This window comes from Felis catus, chromosome B1 (genome assembly GCF_018350175.1).
Source record: "Felis catus isolate Fca126 chromosome B1, F.catus_Fca126_mat1.0, whole genome shotgun sequence".
In the NCBI taxonomy this organism is placed as follows: Eukaryota; Metazoa; Chordata; class Mammalia; order Carnivora; family Felidae; genus Felis; species Felis catus.
The window spans coordinates 22,220,865-22,242,970 of record NC_058371.1 but is presented as its reverse complement, the minus strand read 5'-3'; the positions used below and the strand labels follow the sequence as shown (position 1 = coordinate 22,242,970).

Genomic DNA, 22,106 nt, shown 5'->3' with positions numbered 1-22,106 from the left:
GTGATACCTCCAGTTGCTTTTCTATTTCAGGATTGCTTTGGCTATTCTGTTTTTTCCGTTTCCATAAAAATGTCAGGATTATCTATTCCAGTTTTAGTTGTATAGTAACTTTATGGTTTATGACAGGGATCATGTTAAATCTGTAGATTACTTTGGGTCATATGGTCATTTTAATAATATTTGTTCCCCCAATACATGAGCATGGAATATTTTTCCATTTCTTTCATTGATGTTTCATAGTTTCAGAGTACAGATCTTTCACCTCTTTGCTATTTTGTTCCTAGGTATTTTATTATTTTTGGATACAATTGTAAATGGGACTGTTTTCTTAATTTCTCTTTCTGCTACTTCATTATTGGTGTATAGAAAGCAACAGATTTCTATATAAGGATTTTGTACCCTGTTCCTATACTTAATTCATTTATCGGTAGTAGCAGTTTTTTGGTGGAGTCTTTCGGGTTTTGTAGATATACAGTATGAGGTAATCCGTGAATAGTGGAAGTTTTACTTCTTCCTTACCAATGTGGATGCTTTTTATTTCTTTTTGCTATCTGATTGCTGTGTCTAGGGTCTCCAATACTACGTTGAATAAAACTGGTGAGAAAGGATACCTTTGTCTTGTTCCTGTCTTAGGGGGAAAGCTCTCAGTTTCTCACCATTGAGTATATGATGTTAACTACTCATGATGGGCTTTATCATGTCGAGGCATGTTCCCTCTAAACCTACTTTGTCGAAAGTTTTTATTATCAATGGATACTGTACTTTGTCAAATGCTTGCGCTGCATCTATTGAAATGATTATATGGTCTTTATCGTTTCTCTTGATGCAATGTACCACACTGATTTGCAAACACTGAACCATACTTGCGTCCCAGGAATAACTTCTACTTGATTGTGATGATTTTTTTTACTATTTTTAAAAGTTTTTATTATTTTTAAAAATTTATTTTGAGAGAGCACGTGTATGAGCTGGGGAGGGACAGGGAAAGAGGGAGAGAGAATCCCAAGCAGGCTCCGCCATCAGCACAGAGTCCAATGTAAGGCTTGAACTCAGAAACTGTGGGATCATGACCTGATCTGAAATCAAGAGTTGGCCACTCAATCGAATGAGACACCCACATGCCCCAGAGATTTTTTTTTTTTTAAGGAATTTAATAACTCTGCTTTAAATGTTTGTTAGAAATCACCTGTGAAGCCATCTGGTCCTGGGCTTTTGTTTGCTGGGAGTTTTTTCATTACTGATTCCTTTATATTGCTAGTAACAGATCTGATCAAATTTTCTATTTCTTCTGATTCAATTTGGGAGCTTATATGATTCTAGGAATACATTCATTTCTTCTAGGTTGTCCAATTTGTTGGCATACAATTTTTCATAATATTTTCTTATTATCCTTTGTATTTCTGTGGTGCTGTTATTTCTCTCTCATTTGTGATTTTCTTTGAGTCTTCTCTCTCTCTCTCTGTCTCTGTTCATGAGTCCAGCTAAAGGTTTATCAATTTTATTGACTTTTTCCAAGAACCAGCTAATGTTGTTTTTGGTTTCTATTTCATTTATTTCTTCTCTAACCATTATTATTTCCTTCCTCCTACAGGTTTTGGGTTTTGTTTGGTTTTCTTTTTCTAACTCTTCTAGATGTAAGGTTGGGCTCTTTGAGATTTTTTTTTTTTTTCTGCTTGATGTAGGCCTATAGTGCTATAAACTTCCCCCTTAGGACAGCTTTTGCTGCATCCCAAAGGTTTTGGACCTTGTATTGTTCAGTTTTGTTTTGCTTCTTAAAGTTTTTTTTAGTGTTTATTTATGAGGGAGAGAGAGAGAGAGCATGAGCAGGGAAGGGCAGAGAGAGAGGGAGACACAAAATCTGAAACAGGCTCCAGGCTCTGAGCTGTCAGCACAGAGCCTGACACAGGGCTCAAATCCATGAACTGTGAGATCATGACCTGAAGTTGGATGCCTAACCAAGTGAGCCACCCAGGCACCCCAATATTTTAATTTTTTTTAATATTTTATTTATTTTTGAGAACAAGAGTGAGACAGCAGGGGAGGGGCTGAGAGAAAGGGAGACAGAGAACCCCAAGCAGGCTCTGCATTGTCAGCTGAAAGCCCAATGTGGGGCTCAAACCCATGAACTGTTAGATCATAACCTGAGCCGAGTTGGATGCTCAACCAATTGGGCCACCCATGCACCCCTGGTGTTTCCACGTACTTTTAAATTTCTACTTTTATGTCCTGCTTGGTCCATTCATTATTTAGTAGCATGTCATTTAACCTCCATGTATTTGTGGTCTTTCCAGATTTTTTACTATCATTGATTTCTAGTTGCAAAGTGTGTGGTTGGAAAAGATGCATGGTATGACTTCAATTTTTTTGAATTTGTTGATACTTGTCTGCCCCAAGCTCACTGTTGGAGCCTTAGTCTGACTGGTATAGGTAGTTATCTTCTCCTTTCCCATTGCAGGAGTCACTTTGGAGTGGTGTCGGCCTTTCTTGGGCTGCTTGCATACTGCTAGGCTTGTTGCAGCATTTTGGATGGATTACTGCCAAGGGTTGTAGAGGCTAGGTCCACAGGAGAACATGGGGGTGGGGAATGTGGTGCCAGCAAAGGTTGTACTCGATCTGCTGCAGGAGAGGATCTGGAGCCACCCAAGAAACTCCTTCCAAGACCAGGATTGAGCAGGCAGGTCTGTAGAAAAGTATATGAGTGGGCACTTTATCAGCAAGCTAGGTAGATAGTATTCATGGTGAATAGGAGCCTTTGTATCTAGGCTTGGGGGTGGGAGAGGAAAATGGTACCTGCCAGCTCTTGTGTTCCTGAAGAAGTCTTACTAAGTTTCCTGCCCGTCTTGGGGTGTCTGGGTGGCTCAATCAGTTAAGCGTCTGACTTCAGCTCAGGTCAGGATCTCACCATTCCTGAGTTTGAGCCCCGCATTGGTCTCTGTGCTGACAGTTCAGAGACCGGAGCCTGTTTCAGCTTCTGTGTCTCCCTCTCTCTCTGCGCCTCCCCAGCTCGTGTTCTGTCTCCCTCTCTCTCAAAAATAAATAAACATTAAAAATTATTAAAGAAAAAAGATTCCTGCCCCTCTAGGACATGATCTGAGATTACTAAATAACTCTTTTTTTTTTTCTGTATACCTCAGGCATTTTTCAAACTTCTATTTCTATGCTGTTTGTTGTGTTGTCTCTTTAAGGGTGGGGTCTCAGTTTCCTGTTGCCTGCCAGCTCTCCCAGAGCCAAGACCACTGAAGTCCCAAATGTTAAGCCCCATTGATTGTAAGAACTTGTGAGGTTAGGCCCTCTAGTTTTCAAAGCCAAATGTAATGGGGGTTTGTCTTCCTTAGTGTGGGTCCCTCATGCCTGAGATGCCTCGTGTGGGGTCTGCTCCTTTCCCTTCTCTGCACCTGCAGCATCCCTCTCTCCTGCTCTCAACCATGTCTCCACCTTTATTCTCTTCAATGTGGCCTCTTCTTTATATTTGGCTATGGAGAGTCTGTTCTGCCAGTTGTCAGGTCATTTTCTGGGTTATTTATACAGATGTTGGCATTACTTACTTAGGGACAGGGTGAGCCTAGGATCCTCCTACTCTGCCATCTTCTCCAGAAATCTAAAATTCAGTTCCTTGGTCACACTAGCTACCCTTCACGTACTGAATAATTACTTGGAACTAGCGGCCATGTTGGATAGTGCCATCTTAGAGCAACTGACATAGTGATTTTCATGAGTAGATTTGATTAAGTGCATTAAAGGGGACTAGCTGAAAAAATGTGGATGTCCAAAGGTTGATGATTTAAAGGTATTGTTTTTGGAGCATGTGTACTTGTTTCTGAATATTAAGTATTTTATCACAGTAATGGGTAAATTAAAAAGAATGTGTGTTTCATTTTGCCTCTATGTGCCTGACTTAAACTCTGTTTTCCAGCCAAAAAGTTCTAATTGAAAAAACATCCTAAATAAACAAATATGTAATGAATGCTAACTATACGCCAAACACTGTGTTAGAAGTCATATATCTTGTATCATTTAATCATCTAATTTGGATAACTGATCTATTTAAAGCTTTTCTCATTCTCTGCAATGTTTCTGTACAGCATTTCTAGTGAAATGCTGGCATGGGAATACATGTATCTGGTTTCTATTTACAACTCTGTTATGAGCCACTTGTATCACTTTGGAGAAATCATTTGAAATTGATTCTCAATGCTGCTGTGACACAAAACCTAAAATTAGTTATATATGGAGTGATATCGCCTTCCCTTCTCCAATCATAAACAATTGGTCACTTTTGTACAAGGATAAAAACACACAGGAAACAAAACTGACTGGGTTGTGACAACACATGGCTACATCTTGACTTTTGACGGGAAGAAAAAAGGCACTCGAGATTTAAGGCATGTTCCTTAAATAAGCTACAATACATTGTTTTTTATAGTTCTCCACAGTACCATCTGAATTTGGGTACCAATGAGTAAAAAAGAGGAGACAGTTTTTAAAACAGCATTCCTAAGTGATTAGCTCAAAACCAGGTAGGATTACCAGGTGTCAATCTACATTTCTGCAATATTTTTAAAATTTTTAAAAATATTTATTTATTTTTGAAAGAGAGATAGAGCCTGAGTGGGGCAGGGGCAGAGAGAGAGAGGGAGACAAAGGATCCGAAGCAGGCTCCAGGCTCTGAGCTGTCAGCATGGAGCCTGATGGGCTCAAACTCACAACCTGTGAGATCATGACCTTACCTGAAGTCAGACGTTTAACTGACTGAGCCACCCAGGTGTCCCTACATTTCTGTAATATTAATACGCAAGGACACAATCACAATTACATAAAAGTCATTAGCCACACATTTTCTATTAAATATCCTATCACTGTTCCTCTGTTTCCATAGCCACAAAATGAATAAACCGCTCAGAAGTTTGAAACCATGACTGCCCATAGACCATGATCTTGGCTCTAACTCTATCACAAAACCTCAAATTCCACCAGGTGTGCATGAATGTGTGTGATTGCAAATGCTACTGTGATTGGCAAATGAATGCCTTATTTCTGTATAGGATGAAAATGACATCACACATAACCTCACAAAAACAGTTTTGCATTCTTACAGAGGAAATCATGTGTTTTAGGGGCAAGAACACTGCTGGGAATTAGAAAAGCTTTTCTTCTTCTGCTTGTGGCCTCATTGCTGACATGCTGTTCAGAATTAACATCAAACTTCCCACTGCCTCAACTTGCTCATGTGTGTAATGAGTTCTTCTGTTCCACCATCAGTATCTACTTAACAGGAATGATATGAAAATTAATTGGGGGAAATCTATAATCCGCTTACTGCTGCTCTAAGAAACATATTTAAAAAGAAAGAAGCCAAAGTTACTTGGTAATTAAAATGTTTTATAAATGTCCTCAGAAATCATACATTTGATTTAATGGTTTGCAAAATGAGAAAAAAAAATTCAACTACTTTCCACTTTGAATTAAGGACTGACCATGCGGCTTCAGCAGTTATGTTTTCCGGGAACATACTACTCATCACAGCCTATTTCTCTCATCGGGATACAGAATAAAAGGTAACCATTTGCTCTAACACAGCAAAATGAAGATATCCATATTAACCAAACACGTTTGAGTAGACAATAATTATTCCTAGAGGATGAAAAACAACACCTTGCTTTGCTGAAAGTCTTGATACAGATGGCACAAAAAACCCTACAGCAAATCACATGGAATAAGGTTTTAAGGTTGAAATCCACTGATCAGACATCACACATTAAGAACGCATGCGTTTTGAAAACACAATGAAAAGAGAGATTGGAATTATAATTTTAGTGGAATGTAAGTGCCACTATAATTTTTAAGGATTTTTTTTAAAAAACAATAGAATGAAAATTTACACTAGTGTAAGAAGTAGAACTGTACCTTGTAGTAAGGCCTCAATATTCAGTAAATCACATAATCTCACTTTATGAAGAAATCTAGACATACAACCAGAAAATTCTATAAGCCAGGCACCAGGGGTAACTATTTGGAATATACTGAATCACCTCCCACATTGTAGCTCAAATAACAGAATGTTCAACACAGAAGAGACCAAACATTTTGAAATGTTATTCTACTAATGCTAAAAAACAGCACAAAATACAATGAACTAACATTGAAAATACACACATACAGGGACACCTGGGAGGCTCAGTTGGTTAAACGTTTGACTCTTGGTTTCAACCCAGGTCATGATCTCATGATTCATGGGTTGAGCCCTGCATCAGGCTCCATGCTGACAACATGGAGACTGCTTGGGATTCTCTCTCTCCTTCTCCCCCTCCCCTATTCACTCTCTCTGTCTCTCTCTCTCTGTCTCTCTCAAAATAAATAAACTCAAAAAAAAAAAAAAACCCACACACATGCAATATTTAAGAAATGCTGCCTAATAAATGAAAATCCTGAATCTCTGTATGTGTGTAACGCAAGATTACAAACTCATATGCATATGTGGATCAGCAAAAGACACAGACTTAGCAAAGCCAGGTTTTCATCTTGGATTTGAGACTTGAATTCTGAGATCCTGTGCAAGTCAAATTTTGTCTCCCGAGAAATAACAGAACTAGATGAAATTATCTTTTCATTCCCTCTAAGCTGAAATCTCTGAATCCTGTGAGTTCCATCTTTCCTTCAGTTATAAGATAAAATGGTATTTACCTGATAGATTGTAAAAACCAATTAAAGAGGTTGTATAAAATATTACACACTGGTAATGTTTGTAAGCACTTTCAAATCTTCAAATAATTCAATTACAAAACTATCAGAATTCTAGCCAATTTTCATAAAAACATGTCCTTATGGAAGCCAATATTGGCAATCCTAAACTCATAAATAAAGCAAAGGATAATGGTCTTTTAAATTGTAAAACCTAAAGCCAAGCAAATAGCCCCTGTACCGAGTTCTATGTAACAGATATATTTAGCTTAAATAAATAAGATCAGTTAGGAATGTCCACTAGCATGTTTAAATCAGTCATTTCTGTCATCATTTACACCAGCTCAAAATTAATCAATTAAAATGTGTTTATTCAGAAGGTGACTGTAAAGAAAAACTAACAAGCCAATGTAAAAACAGGTTGAAATGCAAAAATCAGGAGCTTCAAGAAACACTCGGTACGAGCTCACACGTGATGAACACCTCACATCAGACGCCATTTTAAGTGGCTGATATTTACTTGTTCCTTAAATTCTCACAGCTCAAGAGGGAGACATTACCACTGTGACATGTACACAGATGATATCAAGCCACAGAGGACTTCAGAGATGCTCACGCTCACCCAGCTACCAAGCAGTAGAGGTAGAATACGAAGCCAGGAATTCCAGTTCCAGAGTCTATGCTTTCTAACACTACTGCCGGAAGCCAAGCTAGCCAACCAGCCTGATGGCAGGGCCCGGGCGGTGGACGGATCGGGACTGCAGGGTGGCCCGACAGTGAAGCTTCTTGTACTCCTGCTTTTATGTAATTTGGCCTTAGTGTTGGTCAGGGCAGCCCCCCTACCAATGAAAGTACCTGGGGATTTGTTGGTTGGGGAATCACCCATGACAGGCCCCCTGGGAAAAGAACCATTGGGGAAAGAAATAAGATTCCGCAGGGAAATTGTGTGGCCCTGCATCCAGCCCTTGCCACCCCCTATAAAGACTCCTTTATCTAAAGGAAGGACAGCCCCATATGTTTCCCAGCCAAGGAGGGGACAAATGGGTTCGAAATCCCCACTCCGGCAACAAAGGAATGTATCTATGGAGACAAGTTACTCCAACCCCTAAGACCACTGGGCCCCCAGGAGGCATTCAAGATGATAACTGGACCTGGTGGGTTAAGGTACAGAATGGTTCATTAGTTCCTAGGTATACATTGTCTCTCCGGAGCTCATAAGGCGTCGGTTCCCAGGGCCCTCTTGGCTCCCTCCCGGCACCCCAGACCAAAGCGAATACCTTTGCTCCTTGTACCGCAAATGGTTCAAAAGAACAATTTAGAAGTCATATCCCTGTAAACATTCCACTTGAGGCGTTGAGAGATAGAGGGCCTTTCATGAAAACAGCAAAGCAAATGCTTTACAGACAAACGTAGATACATAATGAAAATAATAGGAAGAAATTAATCAATAAGCAAAAGGGCAGGAGGGAATGTTACAAGAAAATAACCATGATGTCCCCAAATGGGCGATTACACAAAGGAACATTTTTAGAATTAGGTAATGCCGAGAAACATAGATGATGCACGCTACAAGGAAATTGCTAGCAAATCTAATGCCGCGTTTGCCGCAATAAAGCAGCCAGTCTAACATACTGTTGCTGTCCGTGTCCATTTGTTATTTTCGCCGACACCGTGCATCCTTCGGGCACCCCTCGACCTGCTGGAGCTGGACTCCGGCACACCACAGCTTCCTGACACATGTTGTGTAGTTTGGGAAGCAACAGGTAGGTCAGTCTGACTCAACTACAGGAAAATATGAGATGGTGGTGAAAACTAGCGTTTGGATAATCTGGTTCAAATGGCCACGTAGGAAGTTCCTGAACTCACCTTCTCCCACATCAAATCTGCAGATATTTCCTCTGGGGGGGGTGGGGAAAGCTAAAACTGTCAAAGCAACCCCTTCAAATCAAGCAAACAAGAGCCCAATGAACTGGAAATGAAAGGCTGAGCCACAGGGCCATAAAACACACCCTGGGGGCACAGTGACCAGAGAAGGAGATCAAAAGCAAGAGTTTCTCCCTGAGGAGTAAAGGATCTGTTCCCCATTGTAACTTTTAAGACATGGGGGGTGGGGGAGAGGAGAAAGGGGGTGATGGGAATTGAGGAAGGCACCTGCTGGGATAAGCCCTGGGTGTTATATGGAAACCAATTTGACAATAAATTATATTAAAAAAAAAAAAAGACATGCACCTGAGGGATGAGCTCCCAGAACATCTGACTCTGAAGACCAATGGGGCTCATGCCCATGAGACCCCTGGGTCTGTGGCAAACTGGGAAACACCTCTTTAAGAGCCCATAAGCAGACTCACCTGCCCCCAGGGCCCAGCACAAAGCAGCCCTTTAAAAAACTCCCAGACTTTTGGGAAACAGACTTATTTCTTAATTTTCAAGTACTGGTCTAAGGGGCAGGGGCTTGCTGCATACTCCCTGTGGACGGAGGCTGGTGCGTGCCATTTTCCTGCTCTCCCTCTTTCACTCCTTTCTCCCCGGTGTCATCTTTATGCTCTAGCTGGTGGGCACCGTCTTCTCTATGCTCCCTTTTCCTGCCTAATGTCCATGGGTACCATCTTTTCTTTCTCCCTTTCCCCCCTTTTTTCTTTTTTCTTTCTTATTTTCCTTTACTTTTTCTCCCCCTCCCTTTATGGCAAGTGCCATCTGTGCACTCCTTCTCCACCCCACTCCAGCCAGGGGGCACCGTCTTCATGCCCTCCTTCTCCTGTGTTCCAGAGCGCCAGGATCTCCCAGGGGACAATGTCTGTGCACGTCCGGTGCCCCAGTTTTGTGGCTGCCGCTGAGGCGACACCCCCTGAAAACCTGGATGCGAAGGCCGGAGGGTCTTGTGATCCTGGACCTCATGAGACTGCAACAATCAGAGAGACTGCTCTTGGCAGACTACCACCGCCAGGGCACTGCACAGACAGAAGACTGAAACACATTTCCAGTGTTTCTGAGAAGGAGGCCTATGTGGTTATCCAGCAGCTTTGCCTTGAGGCAGACTTCTGGGTTGTCCCACAGGAGCCTAAGGAGGTGCTCACAGGGAATGAATGGGAGTGGTGACCCTAACCTTCTGCAGTCTCCTTCTGTCTTGCTCCAGCTCACTGGTACCTTACGGAAAGGAGCTTTGACCCTTACCTGGTGCCCTGCTCTTGGGGCTGCTGTCGAACCACCAATCCACATTATCTGGCTCTGGTGGCCAGCAGGGCTTAGCTAATGGATCCCACAGGACTACGACCAACAGAGAGTTCTTAAACTACTATCCCCAGGGCATGGCAAGAATCAACAATCCAGGAGCTCAGTCTTTCTAGAAAAAGCCCTATTAGATTATCATCATAGCAACAGCCCGAGGAGCAGGATTGTGATTCAACACATCTCTATAGGGCTGAATGTTCACCTTTCCTGGAATCTCAGGAGGCAGACGTTACCTTTGTGCTCCCTTTCTGAGCACTCCAGAGTGCGAACATTTCTCAGAGGGAGCTCTTATACGTGTCTGACACCCCAGTTTCCACTTCTGACACCCTGGTTTTTGTGGCTGCTATCCAGAGGACACCTCTGGATTGCCTGGCTCTGGTAGACAGCAGGGCTCGTATTTCTGGGTCCCGCGGGCCAAATGATCAGAAACACAGTTCTTGGCAGGCTGTGACTCCAGGGCACTGTACAAAGAGCAGACACCGAAACACACTCTAAGCCTTTTCATGGAAGAGTACTGCTTGTTGGGCCTGGACCTTTGGCCTTCAGTGTTGGCTTCCGGTTTGGCACACATCTAAAGGCCACAGAGCTGCTCTCAGGGAGTGCAGGCTGGAGGACACCATCTTTGCGGTCTGCCTCTGCCTCGCTACAGCTCACCACTGTCTCCAAAAACAGCGCTTGCACATTCATGTGGAGCCCAAGTGTTTGCAATTTCTGTTCATTGGAAGTGGGGCTTATTCTAGGAATACAGAGATAGTTCAGAATCCACAAATCAATTAATATGACATAGCACATTAACAAATGTAGAATAAAATGATAGGATTATCTCAGTAGATACAGAAAAAGCATTTGTTAAAATTGAATAACCACTTACGATAAAACTCAACAAAACGGGTTAAGAGGTAATATACCTCAACATAATAAACATCATTTATGCTGAGCCCACAGCTAGTACCATACTCAGTGGTGAAGAGCTGAAATATTTTTCGCTAGGACCAGGAATAAGAAAAGGATATATTCACTTTTGTAACATTTATTCAACATAGTTTTGGAAGTCCTAGCCAAAACAATTAGAAATCAATCCCATTTATAGCTGTATCAAAAAGAATAAAAACTAGGAATAAATTTAGACAAGACAGTGAAATCCATACACTGAGAACCATAAGACAATGAGGACAGAAATTAAAGATGAGACAAATAAATGTAAAGATATTCCAGGCTCTTTTGAAAGAAATGATACTGAAAGAATTAATATTGCTGAAATGTTCATCACATCCTAAGAAATCTACAGATTTGATGCAATACCTATCTAAACACCAAAGGCGTTTTTCACAGCGATAGAACAAAAATTCTAAACTTTTTATGGAACCACAAAAGACCTTGAAGAGCCAATGAAATCTTGAGACAGAACAAAGCCGGGGCCTTTGTACCTTGAATGCAAGCTATATTACAAAGCTATAGTCATTAAAACAGTATGGTATTGACATGAGAAACACATAGATCAATGAACCAGAATACAGAGCCCCAAAATAAACCCACACATATATGGTCAATTACTTTATGGCAAAATAGCTAAGAAGATATAATGGGGAAAGGACAGTCTCTGCAATAAATGATAGTGATGTTGAAGAAACTGGACAGCCACCTGCAAAGGAATGAAACTGAACCACTCTCTTACACCATACCCACAAATTAACTGAAAATGGATTAAAGACTTGAGTGTAAGACCTGAGACCATCACACCTCTAGAAGAAAACACATGCAGCAAGTTCCTTGACATTGGTCTTGGGGTTGATTTTTTGGATTTGAAACCAAATCAAAGGTAACAAAAGCAAGAAATAAACAAGTGGGACTATATCTAACTAAAAAAATTCTTCACCAACAAATGAAAAGGCAACCTATTGAAACGGAGAAAATATTTAAAAGTCATGTATCTGATAAAGGTTTGATATAAATATATAAAAACCACACACAGCCAAACACCAAAAGAGCAAATAATACAATCAAAAAAATGGGCAATGGAACTGAATAGACATTTTTCCATAGAAGGCACAAATGGTCAACAGACACATGAAAAGAGGCTCAACATCACTCATCATCAGGGAAATACAAATCAAAACTACAATGAGATATCACCTTACCTCTCAGAATGGCTAAAATCAACAACCCAAGAAACAATAGGTAATGGTCAGGATGTGGAGGAAGGGGAACTCTCTTGCACTGTTCATGGGAACGCAAACTGGTATAGTCACAATGCAAAACATTATGAAGGTTCCTCAAGAAAAAAAATTAGGTCTACCATAAGATCCAGCAATTTCACTTCTGGGTATTTATCCAAAGAAAAAAAACACTAGCTTGAAAAAAATATATGCACTCCAATGTTTACTGCAGCATTATTTGCAATATATAACATCTGAAAACAGGCTAAGTCTCTATCATTGGATGAATGAACAAAGAAGTTGTGAATATACAATGGAATATTATTCATTGATAAAAAATAAAATCTTGCAATCTGCAATAACATGAATGGACTTTGAAGGTATTATGCTGAGTGAAATAAGTCAGACAAAGAAATCAAATGCCATATACTCTAGCTTCTATGTGGAAACTGAAAAGAAAAAAAAAAAAGCCAAGCTCATAGTTACAGAGAACAGACTGGTGGTTGCCAGAGGCAGGGGTGGGAGATGAGCAAAATGAGTGAAAGGAATCAAGAAGTATAAACTTTGAGTTATAAAATACCTAAGGCACAGGGGTATCATGTACAGCATGGTGACTACAGCTAATAATACTGTATTGTACATCTCAAAGTGGCTATGAGAGTAAATCTTAAAAGTTTTCATCACAAGAAAAAAATCGTAACTGTGTGTGGCATTGGATATTAACTAGATGTTTTGTGGTGATCATTTCACAAAATATATAAATACTGAATCATTCTTTTGTACACCTGAAACTATTATCACGTGTCAATTACACCTCAATAAAAATTTAATAAAACCAATTCTAATACATAAAGAATCATCCATGAGGAAAAAAAAAAGATTTAGAGAGTTTGTGTGGTATTAGGTGCTAGGTCAAAGAGTCTGGATTGGTGTGAGATTACTGAAATTTTCCAAGTCGAGAAGTGATATAATAAGAGTAGACTGTGAAACACATAAGCTGGCAGTACACACAGTGTGTTAGAGAGACCCTGCCAGTTAGGTGGCTCACACTCTCATGAAAATTATCTGGCACTCGACTCCAGAATGGAAAGACAGGGTAAGAAATGCAAGGAAGCATTGTGAAAATAAAATGACTAAGGCAAGTGGTGACAAACGTGTGCCGTAACAATAGGAAGTTCCAAGGTTGTGAATTTGATGCACTTGGAAATGCATGATGCCGTTAGAAAAAAAGAACATCAGAAAGCACAATCGGTTTGGGACAGTTAAGAGTGAGATGATGAATTCAATTTTGGGTTTTTAAACACACCCTAAAGCCTCAGTTTAATATGAAGATTCTGAAGATAAAATACGCTTCTATCTAACGCCCTCTTCTGGGCAAAGAGAGTTCGTAAGAGAACATGTCAAATTTTCAAAGGCTAAGCTGCATACAAGTTTTTGAAATGTCACTGAAAAACATATTTAGACTTTGCATCATAAAAGGCTGAAATCATTGGCCAAAGAAATAAAATCCATGTAAACCTGGATACTTTCCCAGAAAAGGCATTTGCCATTTGAAAACGCTGAGGGAAAATGGGAAATAAATTTTAAGTAACAAAACGAATTTGGTACTTCATATCATATAAACGATTTCTCCATCTGCAGCTTTGTACCTGCCAGTCTAAATAATTTGAGGTAAAATACTTTAAAAATTTTAAGAAAAATCTAACAGTATTTTATGTACATATATATATACGTATATGTACATGTATACATGTACATATGTGTATATACATTTATGTATATATTACGCATGTAGTTATTTCTTTTATGAATAAAAAGAAAATTTCTTGTCCTTCTCCTTCTCTTCTTCTCTCCCATTATACTATTTTAGTCAATAGTGTTACCTTTTTGGGGCATATATCCTTGTGTTCGTAGGCTGTATGCTTAGGCTGTTAATGTGTCAACGCTAGCAATATGTTTTTACTTTAAGATGTAATCTATGAGGCAATAAATTGGCTCATTTTGTAATAATTCTTATTCCAGTTTTTGTTAGTTGGGCCGTTTCATCATTATTAGAGAACATAATACTTATATAATAAATATAATATTTTGTCATTTTAGGTCAGCTTTTCTTTGTTCATAATTTTATAATAAAAATGTTCAATACTCACCACCAATCTGTTTCTGTCTGATGTGGTTTCCACAATAATCTGTTGTTGAAATGAAGCATAGCCTTTAGTAGTAGAATCATCAGGAAGTCAACATTTCCCAGGTACTGTGTGTTCAACATTGTTTCTCTGTAAGATTTTGACTTGAAAGAAAGGCTAGTTAATTAAAAAAATCCTTGGCTCAGAATTTCTTTCCTTGAATAGCATTATATATGGTTCGACTGTTTAATAACACTGAATGTTAGCTGGAAAATTTCCCAGATCTTTAACCTTTCTGAGATTCTGAGCCTTGTTCCGTGACTTCCCAGATTTCCCCAACAGGTCTGAGCTGCAGTTGCCCACAGGGATAATTTACTTGATAAGACCATATGACTAGATTTCATGTCTTTCCTCTCTCACTTCCCCACTTCCCTCCTGTTGTTTTCTGACTTCTCTTTCCAAATAAACTACTTATATTTAAATATTCGTCTGAAAGATTGCTTCGGAGGGAACTCAAATCAAAAGTCTGGTCTCAGAAGTGGTCCTAGAAAATAGATCTCCCAGGGTACAATTTTAGAATTGGTCAATCAGCAAAACTAAAAGGCAATCGACAGAATGGGAGAAGACATTTGCAAACGACCTATCAGATAAAGGGTTAGTATCCAAAATCTATCAAGAACTGATCAAACAGTTGATCAAACAGTTGATCAGTGTTGATCAAACTGATCAACACCTCAAGAACAAATAATCCAGTGAAGAAATGGGCAAAAGACATGAATACACACTTCTCCAAAGACATCCGGATGGTCAACCGACACATTAAAAAATGCTCCACATCACTCATCATCAGGCAAAAACAAATCAAAACCACAATGAGATACCACCTGACATCTATCATAATGGCTAACATTAACAACTCAGGCAACAATAGATGTTGGCAAGGATGGAGAGAAAGAGGATCTCTTTTGCACTGCTGATGGGAATGCAAGCTGGTGCAGCTACTCTGGAAAACAGTATGGAGGTTCCTCAAAAAATTAAAAATAGAACTACCCTATGACCCAGCAATTGCACTACTAGGTATTTATCCAAGGGATATGGGTATGCTTTTTCGAAGAGGCACATGCACCCCAATGTTTACAGCTGCACTATCAACAATAGCCAAAGTATAGAAAGAGCCCAAATGTCCATTGATGGATGAATGGATAAAGATGTGGTATGTGTATATATATACACATATATATAAACATATGCATACACACACACACAATGGAGTATTACTTGGCAATCAAAAAGAATGAAGTCTTGCCATTTGCAACTATTATTAGCATAATAACTAGAGGGTATTATGCTAAGTGAAATTAGAGAGAGACAAATATTATATGACTTCACTCATATGAGGACTTTAAGATACAAAACAGATGAACATGAGGGAAGGGAAACAAAAATAATATAAAAATAGGAAGAAGAACAAAACATAAGATACCCTTAAATGTGGAGAACAAACAGAAGGTTCCTGGACAGGTTGTAGGAGGGGGGATGGGCTAAATGGGTAAGGGGCATTAAGGAATGTACTCCTGAAATCAATGATGCACTACATGCTAACTAACTTGGATGTAAATTAAAAATAAATAAATAAATAAATAAATAAATAAATAAATAAATAAATAAAAGAGTTCTAGGACCCAGATCTAGATACGGCAGACATAAAGAGTAAAGAATGTAACAACAATTTTCTTTCTGAAATAAATTTCATGATAATGAAATAAAAAAAAAATTTAGAATTGGTTTACTCATATACCAGATGGCAACATGGGCTCTATTACTAGGAGTGTGATTAAGAATGAGTATGATGCCTATCTGCCCAATAACGTAAGGTGAACGTTACGTAAGGTGAATAGGGATTGGTGAAAAGGATAGACGATCTTATGCAACATATCAATCATGAAAGACATGCATAAATTGGTAAACCTGTAAGAATTATGAAATCAGCTCCTCTTGGAGCTGAAATCTTTAAGGAAGGAAATGGCAGGCTCATGTTAATCAATTATTAATTCAGGGCATGGTGTGAAAGCCAGAAAGTCTCCATGTCAATATCTAAAGGGCCTTTTGTTTCCAGCAGCAGGGAACAGACTGAATATTGAGTCCAGGATCTAAGTGTGAGAGTAAAAGAGTTCCAAAGAAAGCCAAATTAGCATATGTGACAAGGCTCCTATGATAAAGTCGGGGTACAAAAGTGCCCTAAATCCTCTGGGCGGGGAGAAGTGATCCCATTCCCTTTCCCAGAACAACGGTCTTTGTAGAGACCAAGAGAATGCCTCATCTTAGGCTGATGGCCTTGACGTTGTCTTCCTCAAGATCTGCTCATAACTTCTCTCACTGCTTCTAAGTGACTTCCCACGACTGGTAAGTTATTTTCCAGCTCTAGAAGGACAGGCAATTCACCAAAATACTGCAAGTGTTAGTTAAATACACAAGCAGGGACTGGGAGAATATCCATGGGTATGAACCTTAATAGTTATATATCTTATAACACAGTGGAAAACAGTTATAGTGCAATGGAAAATGTAAAGTAAAATGGTTATTTTAGGAAGACTATTTTTACAGTTAGTGAAGAAATCTTGTAACATAAATTAGACACACAGTTGGTAAGTTCCTAGCTGTGGTCCCACGTTCCTCAATTAGCTTACCTCTAAAATATTTCTTATTCTCTTTCAGGTTCTCCAAGGCAAACAAGGTCTTTTTTTGTTACACCTACTCTGTGTTATTTATCTTGTTCAATGTTTAGAAACGGATTAATCTTTAGAGGAGATTATATTTCATCTGGGTCTTAAATAATTCATTCAATTTCATAGCTAATCTTAGTTTACTCATTGTCACCGCATTCTAAGTCAGTGCAGTCCCATTTACTCTGTACCCAGAAATTATCTGAACTTCTACTCTTAACCAATTTCCAACCTTTCAGAGCTGAAGACAAACTTGATTAAAATTTCCTTTGATAACCTTTCATTTGGGTAATATTGGGTGATTTTTCAACCAGTCTGTGTCATCATTCATTCTGAGGGAAGGAAAAAAAATCCTTATTCTTCTAAAATTGAATTCAATATGAGAATAAACATAACATGTATTTGCATATTTGCTACTTGAAATTAAATGATCAATCATCAGTGTACTTCCTAAATATTAAAATGACTACATTAAATTTTAAAAGACATATTCTTTTGAATCCTGCTTTTGGTTCAATTCCAATATTAGCAAGAATAAATTAGGGAAAAAACTAATATTAAAAATAATGTTTCATTTTGAGGATAACATTAAATGTTCTAGCAACAGCTCTTAATCAGTATGTAAATGTGCCAGAAAGATCACCTGTTTGCCATGATCAAAATATCAAATCTTAGGGAAAAAATATCAAAACCTCAAGCTGCCCTAAGTATAAAGACATTGTCTTTATTATTAAAATTTGCTTTAAATAAATGATAAAACAGAAAATGCTGGTAGAATATCAATTACCAACCAATTGAAAGGCACTTAAATTTTTTAAAAAAGGTGAGACAAAGATCAAAATGAATTATCTAACTACTGTGGAATAGATATATTTATTATATCTTATTACTTAACCTTCAAAATAATGTATGTAAGGTAATTAAATTATTCCTATCTTCAATGTGGGGAAATGAAGTTCAGAAAGTTAAGACTGATTAGTCATTACTAAGCTGGTAGATACTGATTGTGTTGAATGTCTTTATCACAATAACAGAACACAAAGACAGAACAACGTGGTAAGTGCTTTGTGTTTATAATTTATTAGATGTATTGTATTGCATTGTATTGTATCGTATCAACAGTTATTTCTAAAGGTCAGTGATGTGAACAAGGGTCACTGAAGAATACAAAGTTATTACAGACATTGTCTTTTGGAGAATTGATTTTGTCCTCCTATCTCACTTCCATCATGTGTTATGGATCTCTTTTAACTCAGTCCTACATTTCTCACTCTCAATTTATAGTTATTTCAAAATTGAAATTCATGTCAAGGTTGTATCACCAGAGGCATTTAAGCATTCAGCATTATTAAATTATTAAGCATTTATAAAAATTAAGCATTATTAAAATTAACCTCAAATTCATATTTGTGCAAATGAACATAAAGATAAAAAATATATAATTTAATTAAGTTAGTTCTGCAAGCGTAAGTCTGAAAGGTGGAAAGACTTTATTAACATCAAGTGGGTGAACAGCTTCTGGAGTCTACACACTTTTAGTGCTATGACATGAGGAGCTATTAGTTTAAAAACACAGAACACAATTGCTATGGAAGGTAGCACCTATCCCACAAGCAGATAAGCTGCTAAGATAAAACTTTGGAATCAACACAGGACAGTGATTCAAATGTGTTTAAAGAGATTCATTACACTTAAGAAATAAAGGTCAAATTTTTTTTTGTCAATGGATTTTGAGACGTAATTTATATATAATAAAGTATATGGATCTCAAATGATTACCTGCATAATTTCTTTGTCAATTATATGTGCTCAGGTAATAACCACACAAAGAAAATTAGAGCAATTCCATCATCCTAGGAAGATTCTTCATGCCCTTTTGTGTTCAACACACGCCTGCCATAGACTTACTCAGTTCTGTTATTTATACTTTTTAATGATTTACATTCCTACTTCTTATTTAATTTCCTCTTTTATATATTTTTAAAGTTTTTAAGGTTTAGATTATTTTTACTATTTTCTTCTTTTTTAAAATAGGCATGAAGCTATGCCTTTCTAAGTCCTGGCATGATCCTACAATTTTTTCATTCAAAAATAAATGTTTCTAGTTTTCCTTATAATTTCTTCTTCAAGCTATTAATTTTCCACAAGCTATTCTTTGTCTATTGTTATTTAGTTATTTACACTCTTGTAATTTCTCTGGTTCCAGAATGGCTGCATCAGCTTGTATTCCCACCAGCAATGCAAAATAGCCCTCCTTCTCCGCATCCTCACCAACATCTGTTGTTTCCTGAGTTGTTAATTGTAGCCATTCTGATAGGTGTGAGGTGGTATCTCATTGTGGTTTTGATTTGTATTTCCTTGATGATGAGTGATGTGGAGCATTTTTTCATGTGTCAGTTGGTCATCTGGATGTCTTCTTTGGAGAAGTGTCTTTTCATGTCTTTTGCCCATTTCTTCACTGGATGAGTTGTTGTTAGGGTGTTGAGTTTGATAAATTCTTTATAGATTTTAGATACTAACCCTTTATCTAATATGTTGTTTACAAACGTCTTCTCCCATTCTGTCGGTTGCCTTTTAGTTTTGCTGTTTCCTTTGCTGTGCAGAAGATTTTTATTTAAAAAATATATATTTGTTTTAACATTTATTTATTTTTGAGACAGAGAGAGACAGAGCATGAATGGGGGAGGGTCAGAGAGAGAGGGAGACACAGAATCTGAAACAGGCTCCAGGCTCCGAGCTGTCAGCACAGAGCCCGACGCAGGGCTCGAACCCACGGACCATGAGATCATGACCTGAGCTGAAGTTGGACGCTTAACCAACTGAGCCACCCAGGCACCCCAAAAGCTTTTTATTTTGATGAGGTCCCAGTAGTTCATTTTTACTTTTGTTTTCCTTACCTCTGGAGATGTGTTGAGTAAGAAGTTGCTGCAGCCAAGATCATAGAGGTTTTTGCCTGCTTTCTCCTCGAGGATTTTGATGACCTCCTGTCTTACGTCTAGGTCTTTCATCCATTTTGAATTTATTTTTCTGTATGGTGTAAGAAAGTGGTCCAGGTTCATTCTTCTGCATGTCGCTGTCCAGTTTTTGCAGGACCATTTGCTGAAGAGACTGTCTTTTTTCCACTGGATATTCTTTCCTGCTTTGTCAAAGATTAGTTGGCCATATATTTGTGGGTCCATTTCTGGGTTCTCTATTCTGTTCCATTGATCTGAGCGCCTGTTTTTGTACCAGTACCATACTCTCTTGATGATGACAGCTTTGTAGTATAGCTTGAAGTGTGGGACTGTGATGCCTCCTGCTTTGGTTTTCTTTTTCAACATTACTTTGGCTATTCGGGGTCTTTTCTGGTTCTATACAAATTTTAGGATTATTTGTTCCAGCTCTGTGAAGAATGCTGGTGTTATTTTGATAGGGATTACATTGAATATGTAGATTGCTTTGGGTACTATCGACATTTTAACAATATTTGTTCTTCCTATCCAGGAGCATGGAATCTTTTCCCATTTTTTTTTTGTTCCTTCTTCAATTTCTTTCATAAGCTTTCTATAGTTTTCATTGTATAGATTTTTCACCTCTTTGGTTAGATTTATTCCTAGGTATTTTATGGGTTTTGATACACTTGTAAAAGGGATCTATTCCTTGATTTCTCTTTCTGTTGCTTCATTATGTCCCTATTTTTTTATTAAAAAAGATTTTTAACATTTATTCATTATTGAGAGAGAGACAGAGCATGAGTATGGGAGGGGCAGAGAGAGAAGGAGACACAGAATCTGAAGCAGGCTCCAGACTCTGAGCTGTTAGATGCTTCACTGACTGAGCCATCTAGGTGCCCCATTATGTCACTCATTCTTACCTTTATTGCTTCTACTCTGTTATAAAGCCTGTCTTTTTTTCTGTTTTCTATTTGATTTCTAGTTATGTCTACTTGATTCTCTTATAGCTTCTTTCTTTTTTTTTTTCATTTACCATCTCGCTGGACATGTTGGCCACCTTTTCTCACCAGATACTTCATTTTCAGCATATTATTTTAAAGACCCTTTTGTGATATTTCCTATTCTTGGGCCATCTCTTATCTATTTATATTGACTATCTTCTTTTCAGTCACATGTTCTTTTTCCATTTTTATTTTTTTTGGGTGTACCAGATATTTTGTATGAAATTAGAAACATGTTATGATGTTGAAAACAAAATCTGCCAAAAATACTGGCTCATACTGCTAAACTGCTAGAGTCAATAAGCTGAATCAGTAGTATCTATTGTGGAAATAGGTCTGCGTTTTGTTGCAAATTTTATTTGATTCAATTCCTCAATGGCTTTTCATTATTCTAAGTGCAAAATTAGAAATTTTCCTTCAGTAGAATCTGGTATTTAAGCACTGATATTATTCTTTTAATGTTTATTTATTTTTGAGACAGAGAGAGACAGAGCATGAATGGGGGAGGGTCAGAGAGAGAGGGAGACACAGAATCGGAAGCAGGCTCCAGGCTCTGAGCCATCAGCCCAGAGCCTGACGCGGGGCTTGAACTCACAAACCGTGAGATCATGACCTGAGCTGAAGTCCGACGCTCAACCGACTGAGCCACCCAGGCGCCCCATCACTGGTATTATTCTGATAAACCATTTGTTCTTTACAGCCAAGCCCAATCTTCAGCAATCTTAAAGTATCTTTGCTTCACAGACAGGCTTCTAGGTTTTGGGTTATTAGAGAAATCTATTTGTTTTCTAGTCCTGCCCTTGGCTTACTCTTGGCTGTGGCCTCAGGCCATGATTCTAGTCTTTAGAGTAGATACAGATGATGTACATTGTGTGAAGGCTGAGAATAGTCAGAAAGAATTTCTCTCAAGTTTTCTGCCCTTATCTTTCCAGAGTTGAAAGCCAGCCATGTCTTGGAAATTTTCTCTGAGTTCTCCAGTGCCAATCCCAGATTTCAGTTGCTGAAAGTCTGAAGTGCCTTTAGTTAAATTATGATGCCCTGACCTTAGTCTTTGATAAAGAATCTCCATGCATATGTGAAAACATATGAGACATAATTGGCAGCCAGTTGTAGACTCATGTGACGGCTGTGGTGCCTCAGCATCCTAACCAGTTATAATAGTCCATGTGCAGTCATAAGATGTTCATTGCATTTATAATAGTTGCGCTTCCTCTTTACTGTTTTTGTGGTAGATTTTAGTATTATCACTACTCACCAGAGG

General features: G+C 38.4%; 1 long non-coding RNA gene across 6 annotated transcripts in view; it reads right to left on the bottom strand.

Annotated features, from left to right (window-relative positions):
• Positions 1–22,106, bottom strand: part of LOC111560024 — a 319,103-nt gene that overhangs the window by 81,766 nt on the left and 215,231 nt on the right. For 2 of the 6 annotated variants that reach the window (XR_006596337.1, XR_006596340.1), the window contains exon 7: positions 14,213–14,352. This is a non-coding gene — a long non-coding RNA (uncharacterized LOC111560024). Of the gene's footprint in view, positions 1–2,189; positions 2,681–14,212; positions 14,353–22,106 lie in introns of those variants that run through there. The other 4 variants (XR_006596339.1, XR_006596342.1, XR_006596338.1 and 1 more) reach the window with 3 other exon arrangements.